We start from the raw sequence: 26043 nt of genomic DNA, 5'->3' as shown, positions 1-26043 counted from the left end.
TTCAAGATGCCATTTGATGCTGGGAAAGTAGTGGTTTAGCAACACCAGGCGGCTCTATGATGCTAAAATAACAACCAACACTGGATTCCGAACCCAAGCACTTATCTTTTAAAACCCAGTGCCGCACCAGGACCCATATTCAAAGCTCGCGTCCCTTCAGGTTGAATCTTTCGGCTTTGTGCGATTTACCCTCTCAAACTTTCTAGTTTGCAAGACAGAATTACTTTGAACGTCCCCTCTTTTGGACTCCTCTCCCCAAAGGGACTGGCGGCAAAGGAGAATAGAATGCAGATGGTTAATAGTTCAAATGAAATTTAAAAACCTATAAAATAAGCGTTCACCAAACCGCCATCCCGCAAGCGAGCATCCGATTTCCATTCGAAGGAAAAAATATTTTAAAAACCAGACATAAAATTTCCTTCTCAAGAAAAGTGGCCTCTAAACTCCCTTGCCAAGGACACTGGGAGGAAGCAGAAAAGCAAAACCAAGCTCGTACTTTTCAGTCCGCGGCTTGTGTGCCGCGGGAAGAGGCGCAAAGGGTGACACACCAGGAAAGGTGAACGCAGCGGGAGCGGGAGCCCGCGGCGGGGCAGGGTGGGGGCGCAACGGACGAGGGACCCAAGGTGCGGAGAGAGGGGCAACCGCGCGGAGGGCAGCTCCGAGGCTGCAGGCAGCGCGGGCGGGGTCTCCGGCGCAGCCCGGATCGCCGCCGCAGAGTAAAGTTAATACTTACTCAGTTTCGCAACTGCGCCGCCCCCGCAGGCCGCCCGGCAGGGCCGGCCGGGGCGCTGGGGACGCGGCGGCACCCGGAGCTCCGCGGCCGCCCAGCGCCTGTCCCCGCGCCGCACTCCCCGGCGCGCCGCGCGCCGCGCGCCCCGCACCCCGCACCGGCGGGAGGCCCCGGGCCCCCGGCGCTTCCTCTCCGCGCACCTCCCGGCCCGCGCTAGGTGAGTGTGGACGCCACTGGCTGGGGTGCCGCGGTGCGCGAGCGCTCGGCCAGGGGCAGAGACGCCGCGGGAGCCGCCCCCAGTGCCACCGCCGCCGCAGGCGGGAAGGGCGAGGCTCGGCGAGGCTGGGCGAGGACCTGGGCGGCAGACGCTGAGCGGGGAGCGGCGCGGAGCGTCGGACGAACGCGGGCGTAGAAGTCGGCGGCCCGCTCGCTCCAGCGGCTGGTGCCTCTGGGCTGGGGGCCGGGCTGGGGGCCGGGCCGGGCCGGTCGGCCGGGCGGCTCCGCCCCTTCGCCGGGCCGCGGCTGAGCGCGCGAGAGGAGCGGCGCGGGGGCGCCCCCCTCAGCCCGGCGCTCGGGTTTCAGCCGCCGCTCCCCCGCGCCCCGCCCGCGCCTGGCCCGCTCGCCGGCGCCGGGAGAGACCTCGTAACGGAACTGGGACGCCAGCGCTGCATTGTGGGAGCTTTTAAAGCGGCGGGGAGCGCGGCGCGACCCTCGGGCCCACCGGGCCACGCTCGCCCGGCCCAAGACGCAGCCCCGCCGTCGCCTGGCCCGCGACGCACCGTGGCCTGAGGACCCGAAAGCCGGGCGCGGGGAGATGACCGGTGGCTCGTGACTCTCCCACGGGTAAAATCTTCCACCGCCTGGGGCTGAGACTTGTCAAACTGCCCTCTACGGTCACCCGGAAAGTAGGAGGCTTTTTCCGCAGAGGGAAAAAGATTTAAAAGAGCCCTTCCATCCCTCCTCCAAGGACCTTGGTTTGAATTGCTTTTCATCTGCAGTGGCTGTGATTCAGCGTCCCTCTTAGCACCAGGCAATGACAGAGGCGGGGGGGGGGGGGGGGGGGGGGTGGGGGGGGCAGAGTAGAAAAAAAAAGAAAGAAGGAAAGAAAGAGAAGACAGCAAATGAATCAAACGGACGTGAGTAACAAAAGTTTAGAAAGAGCTGGGCTGGGATTCAGAAAAACGCCTCATGCCCCCGCCCCGCTACACTCCCAACCCCTTTAAAAATAGCAGGTAATCAAGGAAGGAAACGGGTGCTTTCATATGGAAATACAGATGTGTATGTTGTTTTGCGTATTCTACTATTTTTTGTGTGTGACATGCAATTACTCAAGGCACTGGGCAGAATTCAGCCTTTGGATTTTGTGGTCACACACACCCCAACTCCGCAACAGCTATTTATTCGCAGGGCGATGGGGTGCGGATAGTTGATGACATACAAGAAAGCACTCCAATTAAAATGCCCTCCCCCCCCCCCCCCGCCTTTTAGTTTTCCAGACACTTGCTTTTTTTTTTCTTTTTTTAAACATCATCAAAACAAGAATATTAAACTTGAAGCAGAATTTGTTACGGCATATCTGACTCAGGAACTGATTTAAGGTTTGGGGTTTTTTGGCCGTTTGTTTCTTCCTCTTGTTTTTTGACCTTTAGTTAACTCCACACCTCATTAGTTCTTGGCCTGTAGGTGGACTGAGAAGAGAACCATGGTAAGACTTAAATTTGTCAAATCAACATTTGGAGAGGAGAAAGTTCGCTGTGATTCAAATGCAAAACCAAAGGGAATGTGATTTAAAAGTCAACCTGTAGGGCATGGATCCTCCCTTAACCCTACTAGACTCTTTTCAAAGGAGTTGCCTAGCCTTAAGGTGAATGTTTCCTAACCTCTCATTCCCTTCTCAGCCTTTCACTCCACTGAACAACATTAGCCATTGCTTAATTGCCAAATCTAATGGAAAAATTTAATTCCCATCTTGTGCCTTTTGTGGCATTTGCCAATGTTGACCTCTCCTTAGAACTTTCTGCCTTTCCACTGGGCACGGTGGCTCACGCCTATAATCCCAGCCCCTTGGGAGGCCAAGGTGGGCAGATCACCTGAGGTTGGGAGTTCAAGACCAGCCTGACCAACATGGAGAAACCCCGTCTCTACTAAAAATACAAAATTAGCCGGGCATAGTGGCACATGCCTGCAATCGCAGCAACCTGGGAGACTGAGGCAGGAGAATCACTTGAACCTGGGAGGTGGAGGTTGCAGTGAACCAAGATCAAGTCATTGCACTCCAGCCTGGGCAACAAGAGTGAAACTCTGTCTCAAAAAAAAAAAAAAAATTCCTCCTTTCTTTGGCTGTGGTAGTGATCCCTCTTTTGTGTACTTCTTGAAGCAGGGGTTAGTTATAGCAGGCAAGAGTGTGGTTATCGTTGGACCAGGATTCAGGATCTGACTGAGTAGCTGACTCTTAATCCAGTTTGTAGTGATCACCAGGAGGATCTGGACCTCAGTGTTATCACATCTAGAGGTGAGCAAGTTGACTGACTCCTGATAACCGACTCTTATATGATGAGCATTTAAATCAGGACAGAACTTCTTGATTGGATAACATACCCACTATTTAGGAAAAACCCTTCCTAAAAATCCAGGTACCTAGTGAGGTATCGTCACCTCCAGTCTTACTGGTGGCTGCCAAAGTCAGTGAATTTGCCTCCATCCAGTGCTGGAAAAATGCAGAAAAATCTCCACCCTGCCTAGCCCGTTTGGTTAATGCATTCTTTCTTCAGAGTATCGTACAATTTGTTTTAAGCTTTTTAAGCTATAATCACATCCCTGTTAAGCCTTCCTGAGATCACACCAAATGTCCTTGATGGGGATTGTCAACAACCCTTACTTCTGGTTTCTAATGATATTCCAGGAAAGGAGCCTAACTAGAGTCAGTGAGTATTCATGCACTTCAAACCCTGTGACATAATAAGATTTGATTTTTAAGAAACAGCTTGAGAGGATGGATTCAGAAAAGAGGCAAATCCAAAGGGAGAGTCTAAACTGGAGAGCAGTGGGAATGAACAGGAGGAGGCTGTATGAGAGAGGAATTGGTCATCTTATAGACCTGGAGGTCAGAAATCTAAAATCAAAGTGTGGGTTGTGTTCCTTCTGGAGGATTGAGGGGAGAATTCATTTCTTTGCCCTTTTCAGCCTCTAGATGCCACCTGCATTCCTTGGCTTGTAGTCTCTTCCTCTATGTTCAAGGCCAACTGCATAACATCTTCCCCCCTTTCTTTGTAACCTCTGCTTCATGGTGATGGGAACATCTCTCTCTCTCATAGTAGGAATTGATTTAGATGCTTTTCTAGCCATGTGTATTATGAACTAAATGCAATTGAATTACTTATGGGAGGAGATGACAGGTGATCTCATTACTTGTCAAATCATCATTAGATAACTGACTTGACTGTTAAGATTTCTAGGCCGGGCGCGGTGGCTCAAGCCTGTAATCCCAGCACTTTGGGAGGCCGAGACGGGTGGATCACGAGGTCAGGAGATCGAGACCATCCTGGCGAACACCGTGAAACCCCATCTCAACTAAAAAATACAAAAAACTAGCCGGGCGAGGTGGAGGGCGCCTGTAGTCTCAGCTACTCGGGAGGCTGAGGCAGGAGAATGGCGCAAACCTGGGAGGCGGAGCTTGCAGTGAGCTGAGATCCGGCCACTGCACTCCAGCCCGGGCTACAGAGCGAGACTCCGCCTCAAAAAAAAAAAAAAAAAGATTTCTGAAGCCATGATCTATTACCTCAGCTAAATCTGTATCAATCTGGTGACCCATGTAACTGACACCAAGGTGTTAACACTTTAAGAAAACGTAGTTTATGTTTGCAGCTCCTGAGGATAAATCCCTTTATCTTGAAATACCTGGAAACCCCTTTTTAATGTCCAGTGGAATCATATTGCCAAGTTTGACAAATGTGTCTAGACCAGCATTTCCCAAACAACCCACCAGAGAACACCAGCCTGTAAGATGGTGATATCGTTTGGATGTTTTTCCCCTCCAAATTTCGTGTTGAAATGTGACCACCATGTTGGAGCTGGATCTAGTGGAAGGTGTTTGGGTGATGGGGGCAGATCTCTCATGTATGGCTATGTACCCTCCCTTCAGTAGTGAGTTCATGAAAGATCTGGATGTTTAAAAGACTCTGGGATCTTCCTCCTCTCTCTTTTGCTCCTGCTCTTGCCAAGTGATATGCCAGCTCCACCTTTGCCTTCCACTATAATTGGAAGCTCCCTGAGGCCTCACTAGGAGCAGATGCCCATCCCATGCTTCCTATACAGCCTACAGAACTGTGAGCCATAATAAACTATGAATTATAAATTGCCTTTTTAGCAATACAAATGGACCAGTACAGACGGGATGCTGGGAAGACAGTTGTTCCACCTTCAGTAAAGCCCATGGAACACAGTTGTTACTATATTCTAGGCCAGCCAAGATGCTTGTACTCAGAAAGGGGTGGTCTCAGGACCATAGGAAAGTAAAAAAATAAAAATAAGAAAATTAAAAAGGGATTGTCAATGAATCAGAATTAATCAAGGGCAAAGTCTTAGGAAGTTCCTTCATGAGGAAGTCTAGGGGGGGCTATGGAAATGAAAATTTTTAAATAAATAGGTATGTGGTGCTAGCAGGAATAAATTATGGACTTGTGAATATAACATAAGATTCTTTATTACCTGGTCTCACCCATCTTTCCACCTCTGCCCCCCTTCTTCCCCGACTCTGTGTTTCACCCATAATAAACTACTTACAGCTTCCTAATGTTAAATTTACCCTAAAGCTGCCTCCTTAAATATTTTAAGTTCAACCTAAAGGTTCTCCATACATAGTGAACTATAAACTAATGATTAAACAGATTGTAACCTACTCTTGTACCAGTCGCCAAGTTTCAGCCAATCAGAGGTGGCCAACTGTTCCAACCATGCTCAAATAAGGGAAATGTCATGGTGTAACCAATCCAGCTGTTTCTGTACCTCACTTCTGTTTTCTTAGGTCACTTTCCTTTTTCTGTCCATAAATTCTCTCCAACCACTCAGCAGCACTGGAGTCACTCCAAAGCTGTCCTGGTTCAGGGGTCTGTCTGATTCACAAGTCATTCTTTGTTCAGTTGAGCTCTGTTAAATTTAATTTGTCTAAAGTTTTCCTTTTAACAGATGGTGTCAGAAATGGACCCCAAAGTAGATCTCCCAGTGACCCCCCCAGGAGCACTGAGTGACCAAAAGAGGTATCTGCTGGGCCCGTCCTCTCGCAGTGTCCACTGCTTTTTTGCAGCAACTGGGGATTGTGGCTACATTCTCTCTCAGATTCTGAAGCTCCATACATTGCCATTTTCAGCTGTTCGAGCTTGCTTGAGCAAATTTTTTATCTTAGCTGAGTTTGGAAGTCGATAGACATTGGGCTGGGTCCAGGATTTGATTGGATCTGATAATTAACTGGCTTGGATCCAGTTAGATGCCTCGGGTATCTGACTGGGTCAGACAGATACCGCCAGTAAATATTTTAATAGCAATACTGCAGGGGTATGAACTCTGGCTTTAAGAAACTCACAAGGAATTTTATGTTCTATACCCTTTGTTTCTTTTTCTTGTGTGCTTCGGTCGGGAAAAATCATTAGTCAAGTTAATCAAGGGGATTTAAGAGCCAAATACAAGATTCAACATAAAAATGGAATCCTTGGGCTGGGCGTGGTGGCTCAGGCCTGTAATCCCAGGACTCTGGGAGGCTGAGGCGGGCGGATCACCTGACGTCAGGAGTTCCAGACCAGTCTGGCCAACATGGTGAAACCCCGTCTCTACTAGAAATACAAAAATTAGCCGGATGTGGTGGTAGGTACTTGTAATCCCAGCTACTTTGGAGGCTGAGGCAGGATAATCACTTGAATTCTGGAGGCAGAGGTTGCAGTGATCTGAGATTGTGCCACTGCACTCCAGCCTGGGCGAAAGAGCGAGACTCCGTCTCATAAATAAATACATAAATAAAGGAATCCTTAATTTCTGAGGAACTGAGTACTCTACCTTCTGGCTACACCTACCTATACCTGTATGAGGGATAGGCCCTGGAAGCGGCAAACACAGGAATGGTGAAATCTTACTAAAGGTAATTTAAAGTTATGGTGGAACATCCCAAATGAACAACACTGCACTTTAGGAAGTGCATTGAAAAATGAAGTCTCCCAATTTAGTATCATCCAGGGATGGCTGTTGAAGTTCAGAAGCTTCGAAAAAGATTCCAATATTTTTACAGATTCTTTTAAAAGATTGTTTGTAAAAGGCAAATAAAAAGCTTAAGTGACTAATCAGAAAAATTAGGTGTTCTAACCTTTTGTCATTGTTACTATCTTGCCCTGAAAGGGAAAAGAAAGCTGGATAAAGTATTTATAGAAGACAGGGGACCTGTGGTGGCTCATGCCTGTAAGCTGAGGTGGAAAGATTGCTTGAGGCTAGAAGTTCAAGACAAGTTCAAGCAATATAGCAAGGCCCCATCTCTACAAAAAATGAAAATAAAATTAGCTGAGCATGATGGCTCATGCCTGTAGTTTTAACTTCTAGAGAGGCTGAGGCAGGAGGATTGCTTGAGTCAAGGAGTTCAAGATTACAATGAGCTATGGACACGTCGCTGGACTCCAGCCTGGATGACGGAGTGAGACTGTCTCAATAAAATGACAAAAAGGTAAGCCCTTAGGTAAAGTAAGCTTGCGTCTTTGTTAGAACTATCCATGCTAAGTCCAGACAAAGAAAATGCTTTCTTTAGCCTGGTACGGTGGCTCACGCCTGTAATCCCAGCACTTTTGGAGGCCAAGGCGGGCGGATCACAAGGTCAGCAGTTCGAGATGAGCCTGACCAACATGTTGAAACTCCGTCTCTACTAAAAATACAAAAATTAGCTGGGTGTGGTGGCCCGCGCCTGTAATCCCAGCTATTCAGGAGGCTAAGGCAAGAGAATCACTTGAACCCAGGAGGCAGAGATTGCAGTGAGTCAAGAATGCACCGCTGCACTCCAGCCTGGGCAATAGAGTGAGACTCCATCTCAAACAGAGAAAAAGAAAAAAGAAAAGAAAAGAAAATGCTTTCTTTACCCAGTTCAGTAATGAGCTCTGCCCCAAACTCAGTAATTTTAGCAAAGAAACAGTAGCTAAGTTAAGAAGACCGCCTATTAAACTAAGTTGGTCTCCAAAATATACCTTTCTGGCATTTAGCTGGCTACTTTGAAACCCTTTTGTAAATGAAATTTACATCTATAAAGGAAATCTCTGTTTGTAAGGGCATCTACACTGAGAAGAGGGAGGACTGGGTCACTAGAAACTCTTACCACTGATTTAACATAAATCTTACCATTGTTTAAGGTGCTTTTCCTTGCCATCTTGTCTTAACTGGGCCTTTACCTACACTTTTCTTCCTTGGTTTGGGGAACCAGTGGTACAGTATTTAGGCCTGAAATCTCAACTCTGTGCTTTTGAGATACAAATTTTTCACCATGTTCCACCTAAGAGCTTCCCTTTGGAAGTACAAATTTAGGATTGCCTAACAATTGCTTAGGGCAATGAATTAGGTAGTTGGAAGATTGATAGTCTAAATGGGGAAAAGAGACTATTTGAAAGCCAGCAAATGGGAATTGTTTATGAAAGTTAAAAGATCTGCTTCTGTCTTTATGTCTGTATGTCTATGTGTGTTAGTGTATTTGATAAGATTTGGTAACTAAAGACAGCATTTAAATGGTTAGCAAAATATAACAGGATTGAAACCACCTTTGCAAAATTATGACAGTAAGAAAAATCTGACATAGTTGACTCCATCTTGCTTCTGACCCCTAAACTGCCCTCGGTCATTTTATAGGCCAAGCTAACTTTCTGAAGAATTTAGTTTTTAGTTTAACTTGAAACCAAGGATAATAGTCCCTCCCTAAAACTAATCCCCTCCTTGCTCTGGAACCAAAACCCACCTTTGTAAGACTAAGGAAAGGCCACAAGAATAGGATTATGGGAGGGCCTGAACTCTGCTAACATGTAGGCATAGTTTCTATAACCCCATACTGCTCAGGGATCTTGTGTCCAGAGGTCATAAGATTTGTGGCGTCCCTGATTGCTCCTACAGATAACATTCTACTGTAGAAACTAAGATGTGTTTTTTGAGATGTTTTACAGACTGACCCCACCCAGATCCGTAACTCATGACTCACCTGGTCCTATGGCCCCACCCAGAAGTATTATAGACTCAGGATGAGGACTGTTTTCCCAACCCCTATGATTTCATCTCCAACCAATCAGCAGTATCCATTCCCTAGGCCCCTGCACACCAAAATGTCCACAAAAAAACCCTAGGCTCCCAGCCTTCAGGGAGACTGATTTGAATCAGCTAACTCCAGTTCTCCTGTATGGGCTGGCCGCATGTCAGTTAAACTTTTTCTCTACTACAGTGCCATGGTTTCAATGAATTGGGTTTGTCTGGGCAGTGGGCAGAAAGAACCCATCAAGTAGTTACAGAAATAGCTTCCGAATTGTCAGTTAAATATAATTCAGGCATTTTTGCTTTAGTCTACTGGTCAGACGGATCTGTGCTGTCTCTGATAACATGTTTTAAGGTCACAAAACTGCTGATTCTGCTTTTTTTTTTTTTTTTTTAAGAGACAAAGTTTTCCTGTGTCACCTAGGCTGGAGTGCAGTAGTGTGATCACATCTTACTGCAATCTTGAGCCTCCTGGGCTCAAGCAACCCTACCACCTCAGTTTCCCATGTAGCTGGAACCACAGGCATGTGCCACCACACTCAGTGCTATATATATAAAGGCATATATATATAGAGGCATATATATATAAGCATATATATAGAGGGGTGTGTGTGTGTGTATATATGTGTGTGTGTGTGTGTGTATATATATATATTTTTGTGTATGTGTGGAGACAGAGTCTCACTATGTTGCCCAGGCTGGTCTTGAGCTTGTGACCTCAAGAGAACTTCCCACCTCAGCCTCTTAGAGTGCTGGGATTACAGGCATGAGCCACCATTCCTGGCCTTGATTCTGTAATATTTTTAACACTTATTTGATTTGCTCCCCCAAGCCTTGCATATATTTTATTGTGAGCTTGTCTTTGTTTTTTGTTTTGTTTTGTTTTTGAGACAGAGTCTCACTCTTATTGCCCAGGCTTGAGTGCAGTGGAGTGATCTTGGCTCACTGTAACATACGCCTCCTGGGTTCAAGCAATTCTCCTGCCTCAGTCTCCTAAGCAGCTGGGATTACAAGCACGTTCCACCATGCCCACCTAATTTTTGTACTTTTAGTAGAAATGGGGTTTTGCCATGTTGGCCAGGCTGGTCTTGAACTCCTGACCTCAGGTGATCCGCCCACCTCGGCCTCCCAAAGTGCTGAGATTACAGGCATGAGCCACCATGCCCAGCCTGTGAGCTTGTCTTTGGTTTTGAGCTTCTGGAGTCTGGACAGGTGGCCATCGTAAGGCTTAGAGTCATGTCCTCACTGCCCAGACCAGCAACTTCAAAGCAGAGTCACGCCCAAGAGTCACCCCTTCTTCTTGGCCATCCTGGGAGTGATCAGATCCTCCAGGCATCTTCTTTAAATCTCTGTACTCTGTCCTGAGTTGTATACCTAGAGCGTAATTTCAGGACTCAGAATGGCCCAGCCGTCGTAGCTGTCCTAGGTACCATGTGAGTACTCAGAACCCAGGACTGCTACGGAAGACATTAGGGAATATACCTGTGTTAGTTTCTAAATTATTTTAAGTAATTTAAAATCTTAAAATTATGTTATATTACAGTAAGTAATAGATGATTATGAGATAACTGAGTCATTTCTAAATAAGTTAAAATTCTGAAAGATTATTAAACATAAGTTTAATTTTATATATGTTGGCGTCTTACTTTTGTGTGGCATAGAAATGTTATATTCAGATTTGTTAATAAACAAAAAATTGAGGAAACATCTTTCTAAAAAATTGTGAAATGATTTTCATCTATAAATACTTACAGGCCAGGTGTGGTGGCTCATACATGTAATCCCAGCACTTTGGGAAGCCGAGGCAGGTAAATCGCTTGAGCCCAGGATTTCTTTTTTTGTTGTTTTTTTGGTTTTTTTTGAGATGGAGTCTCGCTCTGTCACCCAGGCTGGAGTGCAGTGGCATGATCTTGGTCACTGCAAGCTCTGCCTCCCGGGTTCACGCCATTCTCCTGGCTCAGTCTCCCGAGTAGCTGGGACTACAGGCGCCCGCCACCATGCTCGGCTAATTTTTTTTTTGTATTTTTAGTAGAGATGGGGTTTCACTGTGTTAGCCAGGATGGTCTCTATCTCCTGACCTTGTGATCCGCCTGCCTCAGCCTCCTAAAGTGCTGGGATTACAGGCTTGAGCCACCGCACCCGGCCAGAGCCCAGGATTTCAAGACCAGCCTAGGCATCATGGTAAAATCCCCTCTCTACAAAACTTACAGAAAATTAGCCAGGAGTGGTGCACATGCCTGTCCCAGCTACTCAGGAGGCTGAGGTTGGGGGATTGCTGGAGCCCAGGAGGTCAAGGCTGCAGCGAGCTGTGACTGCACTCCTGCATTCTAGCCTGGGCAATAGAATGAGACCCTGTCTCAAAAAATAAACCCAAAAACCTTACGTGAAACAGTTCAAAATTACTTACTTCCTTTTTTTTTTTTTTTTTTTTTTTTTTTTTTTTTTTGAGATGGAGTCTCGCTTTGTCGCCCAGGCTGGAGTGCAGTGGCCGGATCTCAGCTCACTGCAAGCTCCGCCTCCCGGGTTTACGCCATTCTCCTGCCTCAGCCTCCCGAGTAGCTGGGACTACAGGCGCCCACCACCTCGCCCGGCTAGTTTTTTGTATTTTTAGTAGAGACGGGGTTTCACCATATTAGCCAGGATGGTCTCGATCTCCTGACCTCGTGATCCGCCCGTCTCGGCCTCCCAAAGTGCTGGGATTACAGGCTTGAGCCACCGCGCCCGGCCTAAAATTTCTTACTTCCTAGGTTTTCACAAGAAATTAGGGTTAACAATTCTGCATATGGAGTTTATAAAGAAAAGCAAGATACGTTTTTGGTGAGGAAAGTGGTAAAGGCATAAAAAGGTGTGTGGCCAGGCTGCGGTGGTTCACTCCTGTAATCCTAGCACTCTGGGAGGCTGAGGCAGGTGAATCACCTGAGGTAAGGAGACAAGCCTGGCCAACATGGTGAAATGCCATCTCTACTAAAAATACAAAAATCAGTCGGGTGTGGTGGCGCAGGTCTGTAATTCCGGCTACTCAGGAAGCTGAGGCAGAAGAATCTCTTGAACCTGGAAGGCAGAGGTTGTAGTGAGCTGAAATGGCGCCACTGCACTCCAGCCTGGGGAACAGAGTGAAATTCCGTCTCAGAAAAAATGTGTGTTGAAAAAACTTTGTGAAGTTACTTAAAGATTGTTTCAAATGGAAGGAATAAAAAAAGCATAGATAAAACTAAATATAGACAGTTGGAAAAATAGAAGAAAAAGTTTTGTCAGATTACAAAAGCTTTACGGAAATCTTGTGTGGTCAAAAGCTGACTGAGATTAAATGGATTTGTTTATAAGGTTTTATTAAAATTTACTTTAGTGTTTGTAATACGTTAATACAAAAGCAAAATTGGTTTTCTTTTGCGTAAGATTTTCATGTAGTATTAATAAGCGTTAGTAAAAGATTTTTGTTCACCTTTTACATAAACCATAAAAAGAGAGAGAAGAGAGAAGAGACCAATTCTGCCTCTTGCTTTCTTTAGTAGGTCTTTTGGTTATTTAAACTGAGTCTCCCCTCTATCAAAGGATACAGGATTTTGCTTTTTAAAACCTTTCAATTATCACTTTTGCTAAATGAATGACTATTATTTTAAAGTGACCTGTGTTCCTATTTTGGTTAAGTGTTTTAAGCCTTTGATGTATTTGACAGGCTTTTCAAAATTCAACATCAAGTTCAAAATTAAGTCTTTTTGACCTCAAACCAACTTTGGGATGTTACAGAGGGCCCTTGCAGCATCCAAAAGAGAGATAATAAACAAGATTATTTGATATATTAAATTATATGGGAAGCATTGTCAAATAAGAAATGATGTTTAGCTTTCTTCGAGTTATATTTTTATGGATACATTATTTTGTATTCCAAAGTTATATGAGACTCCTAAAAATCTGGTATGTATTGCTGTATGTTGTTAGTCATAATTACAATTATGTTAAATTGTCATAGGCTGGCCAGGGGCTCATGCTTGTAAACCCAGAACTTTGGGAGGCAAAGGCAGGAGGATTGCTTAAGCCCAGGAGTTTGAGATCAGCCTAGACAACATGGTGAGACCCCCATCTCTACAAAAAATGTTTTTAAAAGTTAACCAGGCATAGTGTTGCACATCTGTGTTCCCCGCTACTGGGGAGGCTGAGGTGAGAGGATCACTTGAGTCCAGGAAGTTGAGAGGTTGAGGCTGCAGTGAACTGTGATTGTGCCACTGCACTTTAGCCTGGACAACAGGGGGAGACCCTGTATCAAAAGAAAAAAAACCAACAACAAAAAACCAAAACATCATAGGCCACAGAAATAAACAAACTTTCTTGTCAGTTATGACCATTTTAAGTCATTTCCACAGTCAGTTGCCTAATTTTGATGCATTTCTGCAAACTCTTTATAAGCAAGTAAAATCCTAGAGAATTGTGCCTTCAAAGAGATTCATGGAAAGGATGGAAAGAACTCTTGAATACATGTTTCTGATAGCTTTAGGATCATATCATTTGGACTGGGTAAGAATTCCTGGAACTCATGAAAAAACTGACTGATTTATAAAACTGTTAATCCAAGCAGGAAAAGAATTAATTGAATATCAAGGAAATACTCTGCCAGAGATTTTCATGCTAAATCAGTCAACACCGAAATCATTAAGATGTACAGTTTGAATGAACTCCATGATCCTAGTCAAATTTCCTTTGATGACCCATGTAATAAACAGTGCTAGACACCTGAATTGGAGAAACAGAATTGATACTTAAATCCAATGTTAATCATAGATTCATGGAAAGCCTAAATGGCTGCTTGAGACTTCCTGAGCCCTTAAAGCTTCCATTATTAAAGACTCTGCACTTTATGAGTTATCATTGAAGAGAGAAAATGATCCAAATTTAAAATACACATATTAGTGTGGTGAATGTTCTAAATTGCGAAAATGGTTTATGACCAACATTTGGTTTGTCATGCTCACAATCCTGGAAATACATTCAAAACTTCAGGTACATTTCTGCTACCTGATGGGCTCTTCGAATATATAGAGAGGGATTTCATTCAATTACCGTTTTCAGTGCATGTTTTTTTGGTTGTATAGAAGCTTTCCCATTCAAGGAGGCTGATGCTGTTATTACAGTAGATAAAATGTTAGTAGGAAATGTGTTTTCCCCCATGGGGCATTCCTGGAGAAATCTCTAGCAATAAAGGTACTTGTTTGATTGGACAAGTTGTAAAACAGTTAAATAAGGTTTTTTTAGGTACCATAGCATTAGGCAAAGCTAACTGAATTGACTGAATTGTCATAGTCAAACATACTGCAGATCTGCTTCCAGTGGAAGACAACGAAATAGTTATTGGAAAGCCTGTACCCCTAATATTAGAACCTCATGTATCTTCTGCTCCTAAACTCTGATATGACTAAATGCTGTGAGGCTTCGATGCATTATGTTAATCTGTATTTTCACCAGGTAAAGGAAGCTTTTCCTGATCCACTAATTAAGGACAATCAAACCCTTCATGATCTAGAATCTAGAGGCTGTGTCTTCTGGAAATAGTGTCAGAGAAAGATTGCCCTTACTGCTGACATGCAGCAAAACTTTAGGACTTGGGTGAATTATGGGTCCATAATCTCACAACCCGGAGGGGCACCTCTAGACTCTTCGAACTGTATATCTGTTGGAGACTTTAAGGTAAAGCTGACCAGAGACGTTTTTCTCCAGAAGCAGTGAGCACCATAGTCATGGACAGCTTTCCCAAGATCACAGATCAAGACTTCTCTGCTGTCATGAGGCTCATACCTTGTAATTTTTTCTTGCTTATGCTTCTATGAACAATAGAATTGGAAAAGGGGTGATCCCACGTGCACTCATAGTGTATACAGTTATTTGTGGAGGATTTTGCTGCCAACCTTATACATGGGCAAACTTACGCCTTGATGGATGGAAGATAAAGGGCCAATATGGGTTAGAAATTTTAATGGTACCTTTGTTTCTCCATAATCATTCCGAAATAGAACACTGGTCCACTCTTGTTAACCTACATCATAGGTTGAAGAGAACATTGCCAGGAGGCCTTCATCCTTCCAGGTGGGCATCATTTGTTGGATCTTTTTCCATGGTATGGAGAAAATGAGGCAATGATTAGAAATTGGTCCCTCAGCCGGGCACGGTGGCTCATGCCTGTAATCCCATCACTTTGGCAGGCCAAGGTGGGTGGATCACCTGAGGTCAGGAGTTTGAGACCAGCCTGACCAATATGGTGAAACCCCATCTCTACTAAAAATACAAAAATTAGCTGGGCATGGTGGTGCACACTTGTAATCCCAACTACTCGGGAGGCTGAGACAGGAGAATTGCTTGAACCTGGGAGGTGGAGGTTGCAGTGAGCTGAGATCACCCGTCTGCATTCCAGGTTGGGCAACAGAGCAAGACTCTGTCAAAAAAAAAAGAGAGAGAAAGAAAAGGAAGGAAGGAAGGAAGGAAGGAAGGAAGGAAGGAAGGGAGGGAGGGAGGGAGGGAGGAAGGGAGAAAGAGAGAAATTCATCCCTCATAATAGGCTCTATAGCAGATTCTACTGCAAACGCTATGGTTGCACTACAAGGACTTCTTTGAATTTGCTTGCTAAACTTGTGCTGGATAATAGAATTGCTCTAGGTTGCCTACTGGCTAAACAAGGAAGAATCTGTGTAGCTACTAACACGATTTGTTGCACATGGAGGAATACATCAGGTGTTATAGAAATTCAGTTGTAGAAGATTAGTGAACAGACTGCTTGTTTGAAATGAATAGACCCTTTATCTGGCTCATGCCCTATTTGATTTTAGTTGGTTTGGTTCATGAAGACCCTGGCTAAGGAGCATATTGTAAACTCTTGGTATTATCCTCTTGATAGGCAAATAGTAATCTCCCTGGTATACTGTATTCTGTGAAAAGTTTTAAATGTTTGCATGCAGCCATCCATAAAATGTCAGATGGTCTCTCTTCTACTGGAATGACAGAAACTCTAAGAAATGCATGATCATGAGGACACGTTGTGCGAGATAAGTACCTGAGAGTAGTGCTAAAGTCCTCAGTTTTGGTCACACTCTAACCTCAGTGAGAACCTGACTAAAAGGGGAGAATTATTCAACAAAATTATGTGAGGCCATTGTTTTGGACTGAGCTCATGTGTTAGACCCCAACAGGCCAGAACAAACCAAAATGGAGTCCCTCATGCTAAATGTAACATAATCAAATTGAAACTTAAGAGAAGCAGATAAATCCCAAAACTGACCAGTTTTTTTTTCTTCTGGAGACAACAGATTCCAATACAATAAGGAAGTCCCCTCTGCTCTAACCCTTACGAAAAAGTAACCTAAAGTTCTTGTTCCCACCTTATTAAACCTACAGTTCTGCTGTTTCCCAGTGGGATTTGAGAATGGTGACAGAGTGACATCAATGCCTGAAGTTTTGGGCAATTTCTAAAAAATTAAGAGGCTTACCAAAAGGGGGGAGTTGTTAAATTAAGTTTAGCCTAAAACTGCGTCTTTGCATAGTTTAAGTTCAGCCCCAGGATTTCTCCATATATACTGAACTGTAACCTAACCATATTCTGGATCATTTTGCTTTGTAGTAAAATGATGAAAGAAAGATTATGGTCTTAATTTTTTTTTTTAATTAGAGAAGGGTTATGTGATATTAAACAGGAAATCATAGAAACTTTTAAGGTCTATGGCAGGAAGAATTTGGAGTAGTATTGATTAGGGGAACTATTACAATAATAATTTATATATATTTGCCTTCATATAATTTTCTTCCTATTTTTGAGAAGAAAATAATGTATATTTTCTCCTGTTTAATTGGGTTTTTTTGTTTGTTTTATTTTTTGAGACAGAGTTTCACTCTTGTTGCCCAGGCTGGAGTCCAGTGGTGCAATCTTGGCTCACTGCAGCCTCCGCCTCCCAAGTTCAAGTGAGATTCTCCTGCCTCAGCCTCCAGAGTAGCTGGGATTACAGGCACCCACCACCACGCCTGGCTAATTTTGTGTTTTTAGTAGAGACAGGTTTTCACCATGATGGCCAGGCTGGTCTGAAATTCCTGACCTCAGGTCATCCACCTGCCTTGGCCTCCAAAAGTGCTGGGATTACAGGTGTGAGCCACTGTGCCCAGCCTCTCCTGTTTAATTGTATTCATTCTAATGTTTACTCACTTCTTTTATTTGTAAAATAGGGTTACTTGGAGTTCTTCAGCCTATCTTACCAGTTAGCCACTATTACTAACAATTTGGATGGAAAAAGAAAAATCATATCACCTCTCCCCTTCATTGTATGTATGTGTTAACTAAGTAAATATAGTATTCTTTCCCATTTCTAATGAAAATTTTGTTTATGTACTGAAACACTGCAAACGTCTATAAATATTGTGATTTATTTGACCAACGCAAAGGATGTTTTTAGAAACAGCAAACAGTTCTCAGATCTATAGGAATTATTCATTTAATGATAGTTTCTTCTTAAAAAAAGAAAATAGTGTTTAGTTACCAAATCATAAACAACCTAAACAACCCCTTAAAAGACACTCAAATAATCTCATGGGTCAGGAGGGTGATGATCAGTATATTTGGTTAATAAAATGTAGCATAGAAAGCCTAAACCATAAATGGAAAATATAACAGGTTATACCAAAGAGAATACATTGAAATACATTAAGAAATCGGATTTAAACTATGATTGGATCCTTCTTTAGGTGGAAGTTATTTGAGAGGATAATTCCATGAAAATTAAAAAGTCGTGATTCTTTCATTGTAGGCTAGAAGAATGGATTTAGTCAACTGAGATTAAGTGTAGGGGACTCTACAAGAACCTATACAAGGATAAGAATATTGGAGGAAAAACAGTGGATGAGATACCAGATGTTATGGCATTCCATCTTTGTAAATACATGCAATAAAATCTGGTCTATCTGGCTTTCTTTCAACCTGAATGCCACTCACCAATATCACTGCATTTCTGCAGTACTGTAATTGAGGTTTATAATGATGACCCTGACATGACTTGTGAATCAGAGTAGAAGATTAAATTATGTTCTGCTTTTCCTTCATGTATTTAATTATATTTATATTAGTTGCAAACAGGCAATCTGATCTGTTTTAAAACCCTGCTAGATTAATCAGAGCCTCTTTATCAGGCACCCAACCATCCTTGATAGCAGAGTTTATAGTTCATGGGAGAAAACAAAAAAACCAAATAAACCACACAGGAACTGATTTTAAAATGTGACATCTGTACTATCATAGCAAGAATAATTATTATAAGATAATTTGGAATCATCCAGCCACATTTTAAATAACTATAACAAATGTGTTAGTTAATAATAAATGCTATGTAACTACTTCTTTTTAATAAGTGTACTTCATATTCTGTAGTGAGAAAAAATGTACCTTAGACTGAATAAATAAATCTTCATCTCGGATCTGATAGAATGTGGTTAGTGTCAACAAGAGAACAGATATTAGGCATATTTTCAGTTGAGTTGGTTTGTATGTAAAAGTTTAGTTTGAGGGTCCCATCAAGTTGCTTCTCATCTCACCTTTGGTTTACCCAGAGATGACTGTGGTGACAAAAAAGGTGCTGTAATAAACGTGAATAAGCCTGTGTTGTAGGTCAGATTCTCTGCAAGAGGAGCCTGAGACAGGGATTCTTGTGCGAATGTCTTATTGAGAATGGTCTCTCAGGAGAGGGGAATGTGGAGGTAGCATGGAGAAAGAGGATAAAGCTAAAAAGAAAGGCATGGCCCCAGCTGGAGACTGGCTTTGGTCCGATCCTGTAGGGAACCTGCTATAGTTTGGATGTTTGTCCTCCCAAACCTCAAGTTGAAATTTGATCCCCAATGTTGGAAGTGAGGCCTAATGGACAGTATTTGGGCCATGGGATAGATCTCTCATGAACAGATTAATGCCCTCCCTGGGTAGTGGGAAGGAGTGAGTTCTTCCTCTGTTAGTACCTGAGAGAGCTGATTGTTAAAAAGAGCCTGATGCTCTCCACCGCTTTATCCCTTCCCCACTGCTGACTTCCTCTCTCACATGTGATCTCTGTACACATGGGCTCCTCTTCACCTTTGGCCATGAGTGGAAGCAGCCTGAGGTCCTAACCAGCAGCAGATGCTGATGCAATGCTTCTTGTACAGTTTGCAGAACCATAAGCCAAATAAACCTCTTTATAAATTGCCCCGCCTTGGGCATTCCTTTATAGCAACACAAAACATTCTTTGTAAATTCTTTATAAATTACCCATTCTTTATAAATTACGCAGCTTTGAGCATTCCTTTATAGCAACACAAAACAGACTAAGACAGAACCCTAGAGCAAGAGTGGCACCATAGAGTTGGTCGCCTTGAGGCCTTTTGTACCCCCACTGTCAGTAACTCACTGGCTGTGGGTCAGTGATATCCACCAGGGAAGGAACTTCTGTTCTCCGAAAGGCAAGGGTAACCTTCCAAGAGCAACTAACACAGCAGCTACGGATGTTCACCAGCCCAAGAAGGGGATCTGGGCAGGACACCACTTATTCACTACACATGGGAACACTCTCATATATGGGTTACAGCTGCAGACCAACCCCTAATAATCCTATAACAAGCAAAGCATACTATGGAAAGTACTGCAGCAGCCAAACAGGGCTTAGGAACCCTGTCTCCGCTCACCCACCCTTTGTGCCAAGGAATGGCAGCTGGTGGTGGCTTCTGGGACTGAGAAAAGGTGCCCAATAGGGGAAGAACTGAGGATGTTAGGAAAATTTAGGATAGGTCTAGACAGCCTGGGATAGGACAAGAGGAGCCTTGGGTTAAGGCTTATGTCTGAGGCCTACTTACCAATCTCCTTTCTTGTCTCCCATTAGCCCTAGAAATATGCTTGCCTGCTTATCTTTCCTCTGCCAATACCTTTTGCTGCCCACTAGGATTGCTCTCTTCCCTAGCCTCCTCTGCAGTGACCTCTGTCTCTCTTCAGACAGTTTTTCCACCCACTCTTCATGTAACAACATTCAACTTCAGTTTCCCTGACATTTTCTAGTAGTTTGACAGTTAAATAATATGGGGAGGGGGAACAGAGTAGACATCCTTCCCATGCTATTCCCCTTCTTAAATTAATTTTTAAAATTTATTTTATTTTTAAATTTTTATTTATTTTGAGACTGAGTTATGAGACTGGCTAATTTTTGTATTTTTGGTAGAGAAGGGGTTTTGTCATGTTGCTCAGGCTAGTCTTGAATTCCTGGCATCAAGCAATCTACTTGCCTCGGCCTCCCAAAGTGCTGGGATTACAGGCATAAGCTATCACGCCTGGCCCTTCTTCCTAAATTTAGCTTGATGAGCTATACCCAACAAGGGTACTTCTGATGGTTTTTTGGGAAAAACAAAGACCATGTAGTTGATTCACCTGAATTTTATGGGAGTGCCTAGAGGCTGTCCTGGGAGGTGCTGGATGAAGGCTTCAGGTGCAGTGAGGAGTGGAGGAGTTGGACAGGAAGGGCCCCCCTCAGGCCCTTCACCAGCCCCAGACTGGCTGAAGACACCATTTCAGACATGGACAACAGAATGGGTGGGTGTGGGGCAAGAGTGGCAAGACATTGGCTACTGTGGGCTCTGAAGGAACAGAGGAAAATCATTTTTTTTTCCTTTGTTTTTTTTCCCTCTGGGAAAGGAAAAGAAATTCCCTTTACTCCAAGGCTAGGGTAGAATTAAATGACTCTAAGTTAAACTACTGATATAGAAATGAGAAATACTACCACTTTGGCTGGAATCAGAGCATCTGATACTGTAATCAGCTAAGCAAGGGACCTGGGGTGGCCCCCAGCAACACAGTCTGCATGGGCACCATGTGGCATGGTGGAATGCAGGGGGTAAGCTAGTTAAGACATTTACGGTATCTAGCCGGGCGAGGTGGCGGGCGCCTGTAGTCCCAGCTACTCGGGAGGCTGAGGCAGGAGAATAGCGTGAACCCGGGAGGCAGAGCTTGCAGCGAGCTGAGATCCAGCTACTGCACTCCAGCCTGGGTGACAGAGCAAGACTCCGTCTCAAAAAAAAAAAAAAGACATTTACGGTGTCATCATCTTGGAAGATGTCACCACCTTCCAAGAGAGCTTTCCCTTCCTGTTGCTCTTCAGTCTCTGCAGAGAGCCCAGCCTTCCTGACCTGTATGGGGAGTGAGACCACTGATTTATAAAAAGGACTCTTAAGACCCTTTTCTGGAGAGATTGGAAAGATACCAAGACAGATCTTAGTTCAAACTTGGCTCTGCTTCTTTCTACCCAGGTGATCATGAGCGAGTTGTTTAAGTTCTCTGGTCTTAATTTTCTGCCCACCTTTTATTTTTCACTAATAAAGAGAAGAGGTTTAATTGGCTTGTCACAGTCCCGCAGGCTATACAGGAAATGTGGCGCCGGCATCTGCTTAGCGTCTCATGAGAGCCTCAGGAAGCTTCCAATCCTGGCGGAAGGAAAGGGGAACCAGCCATCACATGGTACGAGTGTAAGAAAGAGAGGGAGAGGGACGGGGAGAGAGGAGGAAGAGAGAAAGAGGGAGAGAGAATGGCCTTAACTTTCTTATCTGCAAAAACAGAAGGGGATGGCAGGAAGGGGAAGATAATATTAGTGGCACACACAGAGTTATTGTGAGGATCAACTAGAATGTGCGTAAAGTATAGTGCTGGGTACATAAGTATTGTTATAACATCCTAATCATAATAACTGTTATTATCTGTGGGCTCTAAGCAAATAGTTTTCTATTTCAGTATATTCTGTGCCAGGCACTGTTCTAACTGCTCACATATTAACTTTTTAAATCCTCATAATAACTCTTATGAATTAGGTACTATTATTGTATCTGTGTTGTAGATTCAGAAGCCAAGGCACAGAGAGATTAAGTAATTTGCCCACAGTCTCATCCTTAGATAGTGACAGGGCTAAGATTCAAACCCAGGAAGTCTGACTTCAAAGTCTGCATCTACCACTTCAATAGGTTAAAGAGTGAGGCAGGAATCAAAGATAACTGATAGAATTGGCACCAGCTCAAGGTGAAAAGATCAGAGTGGAATTGCAAATTGAGAGCCTGGATTAGGCAGGTTCCTTTCGCCTGGTGCCCAGAGTATGCTGAGGGTGAGGAGTGAGTGAGGATTGGGCGGGTCCCACAACATCAAAGCCTCACCATGGACTGTTTACCTCACAAAGTAAATTAATCTATTTTATTTTAGAGTGACTGGTAAGTTTCCAAGTCTTTTTCCAAGCAAATTGGAAAATAACCCATGGATGACTATGACTAAGGTAACTATGTGCATTTTACTCTTTTCTTTCTTTTACCAGGTAAGAGGCCATCCTAGGAAACAATCCTGTGAGTGATATTCCATGAATTATCTTCATGAACCAGAACAAGTCACTTTGCCTTCCTGCACCTTCTCTGAGATGGAAGAATGATCTGAAAATATGCCTCCCCAATGAACCTCAGCCCTGGCTGGCAGATCTGGCTGGCTAATGGGAGTCCCCTTGTCCTCTCCATGGCTCCTGTGCCTCCCCTTCAAGACTGTGTGTGTATTCCAAGAGGACTACCTTCCCAGGTGGGGATGTATTGTTCTTATAACAATGTAAAGGCTTACAGAATTTCCTTGAATGTTGCATCTACTTTTAGGGTTCTGAATCTATGAATCACAAATTAGAATTGGTGCCTTTGGAAGAGGAGATGGGACATGAAGCCCGCTCCAGCTTCTGGTAATGCCCTAAAGAGCAGCTCAAAATACAGCCGAAAGAACCCAGAAAACAAAATAGGTAAGTCTTGAAGAGAGATCAACATTAGGAACATAATATTCACTGAATGTAATTCTGTGGTCTGTTTTATACTTTATTTGATGCATCCAGTGAGCTCTATTAGTCACTAAAGCGTTATAACAAATAAATTACAAAACGTTGATACCCTAAGAAGAAATAGTCTCATGCCACTTGTTGCCCCTTGGCGCCCCTTGGCTCTCAAAACTGGAAAGTCCACATACTTATAGTGGTTATGATAGTTTATCAAACTGAAGAAAAAAAGCCTGAAAAACACTCCAGTAATTCCAGACACAAGCAGATAATCTATTCAGTCCTGTGTAGTTTCAGAGAGTAAATGAAGAAAAGGAATTTTTTTTCTTCTCCTCAGGGCAGAGATGTTTTTCAGTTCTTTTTTTTTTTTTTTTTTTTTTTAATTTTAGCACTTGATATTCCCTTGGGAAGTGTTGGTTACAACAAAACACTATTTATTAGAATCCCAGTATCTGAAATTAATCAAAGATAGATTAGCATGCCAGTCTCCCCTTTCCTCTTTTGTAATAAAAGAGCAATAGTCATTTTACTATTGCTAAATATCATTTACATTTAGTCATTTACTAAAAATTGTAAAAAATTTCTTAATATAAGCATAAAGTTACATAAGCCAAAGAGAAGATGTACCAGAAGGTAAATAGGCATGGCAGAGGTTTGAAAGGCTGTTAGGCACTGGATTATAATCCTTCTCGGGTATGGACAACATCTGGGTGTTATTTTTTCTCTCATAGCCAGTTCAGTACTCACTGTGCACGAGAAGTGCTTGAGTGAGTCTTTGTTAGTAAATGAAAAGCAAATTAATCCACTTTTCAGAGCTCTCTTCAGAGACCTGAGCCTGAACAAGACAATTCTCTAAAGGACAGAATATTTGGGAATGAAAAATAGGACATTATAAGATGCCGTTTGTTACTTTTTAAATCCCGTTTTCATCCTGGCTACACTAACTTTACCCTCAAGGGCAGGAAAACAGAGGACCAGAGATGGCTCCAGGCAAGTCGTGAGTTGTGTGTCATCAGCATCTGTCTATAGTGGTGATTCTGGTGCTCACATGCGGTGGTTTATTTAATCTATTTGGGCCCCAGCATCTGCATGTGTAAAAGGGAATGATGATAATGAGTATTTTCCAAAATATGTGATTGAAGGATTAACTGTATTTGAGATAGAGTAGGCCTCAGTTCGTGTCCGCTATTAGCCTTAGTATGTCTACAGGAACCAGAAGTTTCAGATTGGGAGAAGCCTGGTCTTTTAGTGAGATGCTTTCTTGTGGCGGGACAAGGAGTTGGTGTGAGACCAGAAACCCAGCCTCTCAGGAGCAGAAAAAGAGGGGACTGGATGTTCTGCTGGTGATTCTGAGATGAGTGTTAACATCAGATGTGGTTGTTAGTCTCCAGATTGGCAAACTGAAATGTTTCCTTCATGCACTTCTTTGTTTTTGTTTTTGGTTTTGGTTCTTTCTGCTGATAAATATTCTTACTCAGAGGTTATTACTGCAAATAATAAAGAAAAATACTGGTAAACCAGGCCTCTGATGTGTTATTGTTAAAAAACAAAATCAATGTTTTATTCACAGTCTGAGTAGAGACTTGGCTTGATTGTTCTGAAAGAATTCTGTGTGGCAGGACAGGGGCTGAGCAAAAGAGTAGTGTTCAAAGGATTTATTGGTGTTGACTGTGAGTGTCTGTTTGTGTCTGTCTGTAAAGTTGGCTTGGTAGTCAGAACGTATGGGAAAACCTTCCAAGGGTCATATGGCAGCTTTTCAAAAATTCGGTAGAGCTGGGTACACAATTTCCCTGGACTCACCCCCATCTAAGCAGCCTCTAGCAGAGGGACCAGAGCAGCTGTAAGATACCTGTTCAGGACAGATTTGTATAGGCCTGAAGCAGGATACCGCATCCCAAGCAACCACAGACTGCCAGGAAAGTGCCCTGTCATGGCACAACTTAAGCTGAAAAATCAGCATCACAGCCTGTTGAGCTGGAAGGGGTCCTAGAGCTGCTACATCCAATTCCTTCATTCTCTAGTTGAGGAATCAAATCTACACATCTCTAATGACCTGCCTAAGATAATGCAGCTCATTAGGGTCAGAGTTAAGATTTGAGACAGAATACAGAAATATTTTTTAAAGCCTTCTGTACTGACATTTGTTTTCATTAAACTTGATACCACTTCTATCCTTTGTTTGTCAACTTTTATCTCTGAGAAATTAATGTTGCAATAAGGTAGAATCAAAGAAATTGGTGAGAGAAATTGTGCTGACATGTTTGGGGTTGTCTTTGTATTCTCTGAAACCACAGAAAACATTTGATTAAAGAGTTCGCAGTCAATGTGACGATTTATGTTTACTTTCAAAGGGGACTGTCATTTTCAGAAGTTAAAGAAATCTTTGTTTCATATGTGGGCTTTACAGTCTGGGCTCTTGATACCCATGGTGATGGGTTATTGTTGCTTGTGCCACTGTTAAACCAAGTACTGCTTTGAAAACAATTCAAAGGCATTTTAGAGGAACCCAAATGTCAGGTCTGTCTGATTATAGTACATGCAATTGTCAAGCTAGAAAAACGGGCATCCGTTGGTGAGCTTTGCTGTCCATGAGCTGTGAGCAGTCAGTCAGGTTCCTAGGGAACAGCCCTCCACTGTATTTAAGACACAGGTCTCACCCCCAGATCGAGCTGCTCTGAATTGCCATTTTACTCAAGATCAAGCATATCAGAGGTCACATTGTAAGCAGTAGGGGAACTATTAAGTTGAACTGAAGTAGAACAGCTAGAAAGAAGAAAATACACGTGTACTTGAAAGATGCAGGGAGGCTGGGCATGTTCACCGGGATCCTCCTGTGCAGAGGTAGGATCTTTTTGTTTGCCCTGGTCTAGTTTAAGAATCCTCTGCCAAGAAGGTTCTTTTAGTTTGCATTTTAAGATGTTATCCTTGTCATAATTTTAAACCATGAACTTTCCTTGTGCCAATTAAAGAAAAATGAAATAGAGGTCAGCCTCTCCCTGAACTCCTCTCAGCGCTTGAACATTCTTTCTCTACACATGGGCATTTGCACACTGCCTCCCCAGCCCGAGACCCGTACTGCGGCCACTAATTGAATTCCTAATGGTTGGGCCAGGGAAAACTCAGTTCCAAATTGCTCTCCTCCTTCCCCTAAGAGATCACATGTGTGTCAGTCTTTGTCCCTTGCCCTAACCCTCAACCTCGTCCTTCCTCTGCCATCGCTGTCTTTACATGCACATGTAGACATAGAGA

At 43.4% G+C, this 26043-nt stretch overlaps 1 protein-coding gene and 1 long non-coding RNA gene across 3 annotated transcripts in view; one reads left to right on the top strand and one right to left on the bottom strand.

The window, feature by feature from the left end:
• The window catches only part of RASSF8 (Ras association domain family member 8), a 116227-nt gene extending 114585 nt beyond the window's left edge, over nucleotides 1–1642 (bottom strand). Inside the window, exon 1 of the mRNA XM_045364890.3 lies at nucleotides 1510–1642. The gene's annotated coding sequence lies outside the window, so the exon portion shown is untranslated. The remainder of the gene's footprint in view (nucleotides 1–1509) is intronic.
• LOC135966190 (uncharacterized) lies at nucleotides 1339–25768 on the top strand. Of its 2 annotated transcripts, XR_012420089.1 has the most exons (3): nucleotides 1339–7430; nucleotides 22306–22526; nucleotides 22628–25768. It is a non-coding gene; the product is annotated as an uncharacterized lncRNA (long non-coding RNA). The 2 variants fall into 2 exon arrangements; XR_010579332.2 differs by having other exon boundaries at nucleotides 22306–25768.
• The last annotated feature ends 275 nt before the right edge of the window (nucleotides 25769–26043 follow it).

Source organism: Macaca fascicularis, chromosome 11 (genome assembly GCF_037993035.2).
Source record: "Macaca fascicularis isolate 582-1 chromosome 11, T2T-MFA8v1.1".
In the NCBI taxonomy this organism is placed as follows: Eukaryota; Metazoa; Chordata; class Mammalia; order Primates; family Cercopithecidae; genus Macaca; species Macaca fascicularis.
This window is presented reverse-complemented; position numbering and strand designations above follow the sequence as displayed.